The sequence below is a fragment of the Vespa mandarinia genome, chromosome 6 (genome assembly GCF_050613455.1).
Source record: "Vespa mandarinia isolate Hongniang chromosome 6, ASM5061345v1, whole genome shotgun sequence".
Lineage (NCBI taxonomy): Eukaryota > Metazoa > Arthropoda > Insecta > Hymenoptera > Vespidae > Vespa > Vespa mandarinia.
The window spans coordinates 5822501-5832500 of NC_140815.1; the positions used below are offsets into that span (position 1 = coordinate 5822501).

At 39.6% G+C, this 10000-nt stretch overlaps 1 long non-coding RNA gene across 1 annotated transcript in view; it reads left to right on the top strand.

Annotated features, from left to right (window-relative positions):
- LOC118441058 (uncharacterized) overlaps window positions 1-8437 on the top strand; it is a 12547-nt gene extending 4110 nt beyond the window's left edge. Inside the window, exons 2-3 of the long non-coding RNA XR_004837994.2 lie at window positions 8007-8141; window positions 8246-8437. This is a non-coding gene — a long non-coding RNA (uncharacterized LOC118441058). The remainder of the gene's footprint in view (window positions 1-8006; window positions 8142-8245) is intronic.
- The last annotated feature ends 1563 nt before the right edge of the window (window positions 8438-10000 follow it).

Below are 10000 nucleotides of genomic sequence, written 5' to 3' on the forward strand. Positions count from 1 at the left end.
CAGCGTCTTGTAACGGTAAGAGTCGAAGGTGGAAGAAAGAGATAGAGAAAGGAGGGAGGAAGAAGGAGGTGGAGGAGGATGAAGAAGAGGAGCAACACAAGTAGAAAGAGGAGGAGAAGAAGAAGGCTCACTGCTCCGAGTGGACCTGCTTGGCTAGTACAGGTATTTACTAGGTGCCCTTACCCCTCTCTACCTAGTCTGGCCCACACCTTTACCTATCCAGCCTGCCTATCTCTCTCTTTCTCTCTCTTTCTCTCTCTTTCTCTCTCTTTCTCTCTCTCTCTCTCTCTCTTTCGATCTCGTGTGCCTCTCTTTGAGAGCGACCACATACTTTCCTGTATCTTTCTTGCGCGGAGAACTCCTTGACAGATGTTGCTTGGCGTCGAGACTGTGCGAGGTCGCCACCTACCACGCTCTCTTCCTCTCCTTTCCTTCTTTTTTCTTCTCCTTTCTGTTCTTTTTTCTTTTTTTTTTTTTTTTTTTTCCTACTTTCGAAAAATAAAAATTTCAATTCTCATTAATTCCACGATAGGTAGGTACTTATAACGGTACTCGAACGAGATAGGTAGAAGTCGCCAGAAGTGAAGTTGTTCGAGGAATTAAGCGACTCGTTATAACTTATCTTTTACTTACATGAGAATTTTTTTATATCGTCAATGAAGTGTCTCGTCGATGTAATTTTCGAGTAGTTATATATCGCGGAAGGGAAGAAAAAAAAAGAAAAGAAAAAAGAAAAAAGAAAAAAGAAAAACGAAGAAGAGAAAGAAAAAAGAAAGAAAAGAAAGAGAGAGATAACGAAAGAGGAAAGGAAAGGTAGTAGAGAGACAAGTCGCTAGAGACCTACCACGAAGATTTAGTGCATATCTACTTCTATATTATGTATCCGTAATGGAAGAAAAAAAAATACACTTTATCGGGTCGTATCCAATTGTCGAAAACGAGGTCGTACTTCATCGGAATGAATATGCAGTCATTTTCTCTCTCTCTCTCTCTCTCTCTCTCTCCCTCGCTCTTTCACGACAAATAATCACCTATCGATGTTGCTACCTGACAGTGGGAAGAGAGAGATAGAAAGGAAAGAGAGAGAGAGAGAGAGATGAGAGAGAGAAAGATGAGAGAGAGAGAGAGAGAGAGAGAGAGAGAGAGAAAGATCATAAAACGTAGAGAGAACGCGTTCGTTATTTGGCGGTACCTATTCGTAGAGTCTCTCGATATGCATATGCGTCCAATATATGCAATATACCTACGTCGCGACGTCGGGTTGTTACCGGGCAAAGTGCTTTTAAATCACTCAAATATCGGTGTCCACCCACGGCGAGATCGAACGTACTCTTTGGACGTGTTTTCTGTGTTCGCGCGTGCCTCACATCGACATAGATACTTTTCTTTAACCATTCGTGTGCGTATAGGTAACTACGAATATATATATGTGTGTGTGTGTGTGTGTGTGTGTGTGTGTGTGTGTGTGTATAAGTACCTACGTCGTAGACATGTGTATACGTGAAAGACGATAAATTCACGCTTTAATGACACGACCGGATGCAACGTTGAATTCGAGTCCTCGCACGCACCTGCGAGCCTTCTTCATAAACGAGGAGAGGACTGGACTCGATGATAAAACGTTCGGAGACGTTCAGTGGAATCACACGAGTCGAGTCTCTCGAAAGAAAAGAAAAGAAAAGAAAAGAAAAAAAAAAAAGAAAAAAAAAAAAGAAAAATTAGAAAGAAAAGAGAAAGAAAAAATTGAAATCACTTAGGATCACGATTATCCAAGTTATTCTTGCGATGAATCACGCTATCCTTTGATCCTCTCTCTCTCTTTCTCTCTCTCTCTCTCTATATATATATATATTTTCCCCTTCCGTTCGGTATTATTGGAAGATTTAACGTCGCGATGTAACTAGACTCACTAATCGACGTCACGATAATAGTTACGCTACGATTATCCAAAGGCTCATAACTTAATCCACTCATTATAAAGGCTCGTTATCTCTTTGCCGAAGGAGTCGAACGTGCTATTCGTAGTTTTATATACTATATAGAATGTGAGCGATGATCAGTGTCAAAGCGAACGATCGACAGTCGTTAAAATATCACTGAATTATTCATGTTCGTTGAACGCGACGATTCGTCGCCGTCGAGGCGACTTCGTCGTCCACCGACGGACTCCTCTACACGAATTATTTCTTTTTCTCCCTTTTTATTCGCGAATTGTCTACGCGTCAGCATTTCTGACTCTTACGGTCGTTATAGTCATCGTCGTTTCCCGTGGGATACCATAAAAATAGAGGCACCCTTTGGAAAATCGACAGAGAGGGAAAGGGAAAGAGAAAAAGAGAGAGAGAGAGAAATATATATATATATATATAGAACAATGTTATCGCTCGTATAAGAAGTTATGCGTCGTCGAGCCTCGTCCCCGTGACTCCTTTGTATTCGAAGGCAAAGGATTCGAAGATTGTAGTAGGGGTTGAACGTAAGTCGATCGACGATTCGTGTCGTTAAACTGCAAACTTGTTACCGGAATCGCGTCTTCCTATACACATTTATCCGGTAGTCACGCTCGAATTATCGTTCGCTCGTGCGCGTAAAGTGAAAGTATGCTTTGCTTCTTTTCCCCATTTCTTCTTTCCTCTTTTCTCGTTGAAAACGAGTAAGAAAGGTAAACGGTAGAAAAGAGAGAGAGAGAGAGAGAGAGAGAGAGAGAGAGAAAGAGATAAAAAATATCTAGAGAAAGTTGAGAAAGAAAATAAAACTCTTGTGTTCGTAGACTATGAGAAAGAAGACACCGAGTTTAAAAGAAACATGAATCAAATGCGAAAAGGTTTTATCAGGATTCACCTTAACGCGTCGAATATTACGATACCTTCGTGACGATCAATTTTCGAAATAGCTCATTTATTCACACATGTACTTAAGTACTCGCTAAAAGATTCTATTGTATTCTCGTATTTATTTCGACGTAATGATTGTCAATTTGAATAAAGTTTCTTTTTTTAATAGTTAATTGTATTACCACGAAACATTTATATTACATCCTCTAACGATCGAACAATAATGCAATGCATATCGTTACGTATCGAAAATTACGAGAGCACGATATCATCGGTTCATCGGACAGGCCATTAATTCAATTAATCTATTAGAATATTAATTTTCAGTTGCGCCGCTAGGGCGGACATTTAATTAAATACTCTCCGAGGGATTTCGGGGAGTAATCAGAAACAGAGTCGATCAGATATATACGCAGTGAGCCGAAGCTGGGAGGGCGCGAAATAATATCGAACACGTGCACGCGAGCGAACCTTGACCCTGACCGGAAGAGACCCCAATAGGAGAGCACAGAAGTCCATGCCGTATTCGGGCAAACGAGCATCCCGCTACCACCACTACCACTTCCATCACCGTAACCATTGCTGTCTCCCAAATGGAATGGCCCTTCGTACATTACGCACGCTCTCGTACGCGGTAGTCCAAAAGGGCTCGGCCCGGAGACGAATGGTTACGAGCGTGGCTCGCCCAAAACGGCCCGTATCGCTCTCGTATACGGCGATTAGCATAATTTGACGATCACCGAGTCGATGAGTTTGCTGGTTTCGCATATAACACAGAGTTACCACAGGGATTTTCGCTATTTTATACGTTCAGTTTTCGAACATCAACGTCTTATATTGATAGAGTAGGTTAAAAGTCCTACTCCAAGACTTTGATGGAAATTCGAAATAGATAAAATATCGATATTTCGGTTTTTTTTCTTTTTTTTTTTTTTTTTTTTTAAAGGCCACCATATCGAGCTTTGATACATTAGATATATTATTACACGCAATCTTTTCGATACACCAAAGCATTTAATGTATGCGAGATGGCGCGGGGTACAGTACAGAAAATTATTTCTTGATTTATGTGAATAATCATACACGAAAATGTCTTGTCGAGATTTAAAATACTTTAGTTGGTTTATGGTGATTTTTGTAAATTGTAATAATGCTTTTTTCTTCTTTTATCATTCTTACGTACGTTGAATTTTTGTCATATATAGAAACAGATATATTCCTTTATAGAGAAATCTGTTTTGTTTTTATCTTTTCTTTTCTTTTCTTTTTTCTTTCTTCATTACTCTTTCAATCGTTCTATCTGTAAATGTTAAATGATTTCTTGAAAAGGAAAGTAATTTTGTTTTTTTTTTTCGTAATTAAAATTGTTTTTAAATTTCATCCTTCTAACAGACAATCCAATAGCGAAGGAACAAACAACTTCTTAGAATCCAGAAGCGACGTATCGCCGATCACATTCTTTAAGGTCCAATTTCGTTTCGACTTCCATTTCGAGAATCTTGTAAACGTCATCGTCGATAGTTTATATTCAATTATGTTAACTTCTTAATGCTAAAAGCATCTAAACACTTCTCCAGCTAGTTTGAGTAAGGTGAAAGCCGTCTGCCAAGATGAGGACTACATCGAAATCGTGATTATGCAAAGATATGCAAAAGTTGGGAATACATTATTCCTTCTTTCTTGATAGAGACGAATATATGACCGATACCGACCATTTCATGGAATTCCAATGTTTTGTCGTGTGAAAGAAAAAAAAGGAAAAAAAAAAAAAGAGAAAAAGAACAGACCGTATATGCCACGATATATAAAATAAAGAATAAAAGTGTAATATAGCAAGACATTACTAGGAGGGACGCTTTCGATCGTTATTGCTTTTTGTATACGATAAGAAAAATTCCACAATAACGTAGGGAAAGAATAGGAAAGAAATGAAAAGAAAGGTGTCTCGAAAATGTCACTTCTCGTTGCATTAAATGAGGGAGGAAGCGTTCTCCGGGATAATACGGATTTTTACGAAAGAAAAAGATAGAAAGAAAACTGAAGGTCTTCGAGAAGGGTGTTAAACGTGCAAAAAGAGAGAGAGAGAGAGAGAGAGAGAGAGAGAAAGAGAGGTAACGCTATTACGCGTATCTGCTTTACATGTACGGCAACGTACACCCTTTTATAAAAAAAAAAAAAAAAAAAAGAAAAAAGAGAGAGAGAAAGGGCGCCCTAGTGCATGTGCATCCACTATTCTACGTGAAACCCACGGTGGTACCGTGCAGAAAGAGCGTGCCTAAAGAGAAAGAAAGAGTGGACGAGAAAGATAGAGAGAGAGAGAAAACAAGAAAAGAGAGAGGTAGATAGATGGATAAAGAGGGAAGGTGCACCGCGAGTAAGTAAAACTCTGTGAAGGGAAAACGGGTATCGGTTGCATGCCGAGAACGGTAGGAGGAACGTTGGAGAAGGGCTTCTTTCGGCTCCAACGACTCGGCTATTCTACACTTTTTCCCTCCTCTCTCCACCCTCGGTACGCTTCTTTGCGCCTTATGCGACTTGTGGCTTACGCTACTCTCTCTATCTCTCTCTCTCTCTCTCTCTTTCTCTTTCTTTTTTTCTCTTATCCAACGTAACTTTGAAATACCCCGAGTAGGATAAATCGATCGAAGCTTTTCTCTTCGTATCGTTAGAAGAAAATGAACGATTTTCATCTTCCTTGCGACTACGTTTAACGAGAACAAAAACGGAGAGTAGGCTGAAGAGGATGAGGATGAGATGATGGAGGTAGAGATAGAGGTAGAGGTAGACGAGGATGCGCTCAAAAGAGGATCGGTCGAAGGTAAAGTTAATGAAATGCAAACGAGCGTCAGAAGCGACGGGTTATCCCGCAATTTGCGTAAAGCGTGCAGCCACAACGCGCGTAACAAGCACAAAATAAACGCGCGGATAAATACGTGAGGTTAACGGGAATAAAATAGTTCGAAGCGAGAGTTTGCTGGAGGAAAAAAAAAAGGAGGAAGAGTACGAAAATGGGAGAGAGAGAGAGAGAGAGAGAGAGAGAGAGAGAGAGAGAGAGAGAGAGAGAGTTTGGGGGTTGGTAGAGAAGAAGCGAGCAAAGGTAGAATGATGAGAGAGAAAGAGAGAGAGAGAGAGAGAGAGAGAGAGAGGAGAGGGAGGAAGGGAGGGAGGGAGGGAGAGAGAGAAAATTAATAGGTGGATATTTATTAAATCGAACTGTGCAGGCCACAAGAGCAAATCGGTATTTGTCCATTGTCTGGGCGATTTAATTGCAAACATCAATATGTTTTATTTGCCGTCTAGCTCTCCACTCTCCCTCTGTTCTTCCATTCGTTCTTTTCTCTCTTATCATTCTTCTCTTTCACTCTCTCACTCTCTTTCTCGCACTCTCTCTTTTTCCCTTGTCCCCTCTATCCCTATAGATGACCGAATACGTTGCTGTCCCTTCTGTGATTTTTTTTCGCTTTTTTTTCTTTTTTTTCTTTTTTTTTTTTTTTCTTCTTTTTTTTTTTTAGTCAACCATCGATGGTACTCGTCTCTTGTACGTTCTCTCTTTTTCGGAACAGATATAACCAGCCATTCGAAAATTTAACTTGCCTGTTTGGGAGGCCAAACATTTGTTCGCGCGCGGTCGGTTTGCTCTCGGGCAAGTGGCCGGATTTTTGCTGCTACGCGCTCGTTAAACTAATAAATCAGGTGCATCAGGCACGATTATTAGTTCCTTTATTTCCTTACTTTTTTTTTTTTGTTTTCTTTTTTTTTACGAATACCTTATCTTTTCTTCATCCTATGAAACTAAGATATTTTTATTTTCTACCTATTTATTATCTTTTATAATCTTCGATACGAAGAGAATAAAACGGTTATTGTTTATAAACGAAGGACGCTTAATTTAAGGGATCCTCTATTTGTTCTCATAAAAATCGAAGCGAACACGTAATACCTACCTCGTCAATACCGAATGTTTTTCTCTGTTCGTATACCAGCAAGAGAATTTAATAAAAATTCCGATACTCAATTTATCATGTAGAAAATTGATCCCCGTAATGAAAGAAATCCTCGGATCATATGATGGGGGAAAAACGATAACGAGAGAAAAGAGAAGGCATCGATGAGAAGTAAAACCGCAAAAGAACTATTGAGAATGGAAGAAAAAAGGAAAAAAAAAAAAAAAAGAAAAAAAAAAAAAGAAAAAAAAAGAAAAAGGAAAAAACTCTTGCGAAAATGAAGAGAAATGGAGAGAAAAAAGTATGTTGAGAATAAAAAAAATAATATTCATTCTCGCTCTGTTTGGTTTCGTAACGCCTACGTATACAAGTTTTCGCATGTATCCTTTGACCTCTGATGCGTACCTTTGAACAACACTTACCGAGACGAGTGTAGCTCCTTGTTACTGAGACAGAGAATAAATGGGACGAAGTTATTTCGAGAAACGCAAATAGACGTAATTTCGAATTTAATACTAATTACGCGAGGTACGGCAAATTAAGTTAAAATTAGATCTTCTTAAAATTAGATTTTCAGAAGGGGATATATGATTTGTATAAGAATGAATTACGATTTTATTATATAGAGAAATGCCAACGGGTTTTCTTTTTGCGATAATCTTGCCAATTTGTTTCTCGATGAGAAAATGCGAATGGAGAAACGCGAAGAGTCAAGAAAATTCCATGAAGGCATTGACAGGCGATTTAACGGTTCGTCGGTGCGGATTTTCTCGGTGTAATGGAGTGTAATTTTCGCGGTAATCTTCCACGATTAGATCTAACACCTTTCACTCGTGTACGCAGTTAACGACCTCCCGCGAGCCGCACTTGTTACGATTCCCACGTGATCGTTGTCGAAGGTTGTAGACCTAATCGAGATGAGTCGCAGTTCCTCGCTCGAGGCTTCGTAGCTTCCGATCGAAGGCGTGATCGTGTGTGCTCGAGAAAACGAGATTCTCCTTCGTAAAACGAGTCGAGAAGGTGGTTTTCGAACGATGAAAAAAAAATAAAAAAAATAAAAGAAAAAAGAAAAAAAGAAAATAAAGAAAGAGAGAGAGAGAGAGAGAGAGAGAAGAAAAGGAAAAGAAAAAGAAAAAGAAAAAAAATTCTTCCATACAAAAATTTGCCGTACCTACCTACCTACCTACCTACCTACCTACGTTTTTTCTTGTAAAGAATGCTTTTTTAGGAAAGAAAGAACGTGCTTTGGTTGACCACGCAGGCTACATCACATCGATTTATTAATCCGTCGAAGACCGGTAGCAAGGACGAAGAAAGGAAAGAGAGGAGGGCGGGTGTAGAGGAAGAAGAAATTCGGTAAATGGTAAGGGTCCTGCCTCTTTTCGAACTCTAACGTTCCGCAACGCGATGGGAGCCGCATGCCGGCTCCTATTTCATATTATTTTCATAAATTAAGCCTTATATCAGAGAGCCTGGCGCAAGACGGCACTGCCGTAACTTTGGGCATTACAATAATAAAGAGCCGAGTTAGGGCCCAGTCCATGGAGAGAAGAAAGCAAGGAATGAGATGAAGGAGAAGGCGCAGCCCGTGAGTTCGGCTATTTCCATAATCCGATCGCACACTACCTTTTGGACCAATGAAAAGCTCGATTTTACGCGACACGTGCTCTGCCTGAACTCTTCCCTTTGTAAGACATCGATATTGACGTAGAGAATACCAAACATTTTTTTAATAATTTATTTCCTATTTCATTGTTCCATACAACTGACATTCCGATCGTTCTTTTACGAGTACGATGATTAAACACGAAGATTATATTTTCTTTTTTATCTTTCTTTCGTTTCTCTCTTTTTTTTTTTTTCTTTTTTATTATTTTTATTATTTCTTTTCCTTTTGCTTATTATTCCTTTCTTTTATTTCTTTTAATTTACTTTTTTAATATAGATAACAGGGGGACCCAATAATTATAAAGTCGAGCGTACGTATTGCGAAGCAGTAAAAGCTTAAATTTTAATTTACTTTAGAGTCGTAGACAGTAGAGAGCCCGTTGTAAAATTCGGACACTCTTAACGATCCCAAGAGAGAGAGAGAGAGAGAAAGAAAGAGAGAGAGAGAGAGAGAGAGAGTGAGAGAGAGAGTGAGAGACAGAGAAAAGGAGGGAGAAAAGATAAAGAGAGGAAGAGAGACGAATCCTGTTGAATCCCAAGCACGCGTTCTTTACTTTGACCTTAACGAGTCTGTCCGTTCTCGAAATTTATGTCCACCGAAAGGCCTCGACGGCCATGGGGACTCGCCAAAACGCAGTCCTCTCGTAAATACGGGAAAACGTAGGGCCGATGTATGTACCCGGTGTATAAAGAGAAAGAAGAGACGAGACGAGAGAGAAACGTCGCTACCGTCCCGAGTGTCTCACACACGTCGACATTATTTAATTTTGAGGAGGCACACGGATTATCGAAGCTGAGTTTAAGCCTCTTCTTTATGCTTAGTCCCCCTCATCTGACTTTGTACATGCTAACGGGACATGCGTATTTAACATGAATCGTAACGAGCCTTTCGAGATTCCTTCTTTACGCGTTCGTCCGATAAATCTTTCGGACGAATTTTCAAAGATTCTATCAGAAGTAAATACTGTGTATAACTAGTTAAGCTTATTAAAGTTACACAAAAAGCCACGTAAACTTAATGTTCCTCAGGTCGATAATATTTTATCATACGATTATAATGAAAGATCGGGCATAAAATTTTCTCTTCTTTTTTTCTTTACTCGCACGTTTAACGTCGTTTTATTTTGACATATTCACTCTCCCCTTCCTCACTCCCTCTCCCTCTCTCTCTCTCTCTCTCTTTTTCTCCCTTGTTCGCAGTCCTCGCTTAATCCTTCTTTTTACGCGCGATAGATTATCGGAGTCGGACTACGCGCCCACAGAATTTTTCGTCGTAAACACATTGAGAATTCTCGGGAGAAAGGTGTGACTGGGATTCTCTCTTCAATATTATAACTCCGAGGAAGGCTGCGTCCTGAGGCTAATAAAATTTGAAATAAGATAAGAATTATTATAACCAGTTTATTAGAGTTCCAGCGGGTAGAACATACAAAAACTAATCGGATAAATCGATTACTCCCTCTCTCTCTCTCTCTCTCTCTCTCTTTTTCTCTCTCTTTCTCTCTCTTTCTTTCTCTCTCCCTCTCTCTCTCTCTCTCTCTCTCTCTCTCTCTC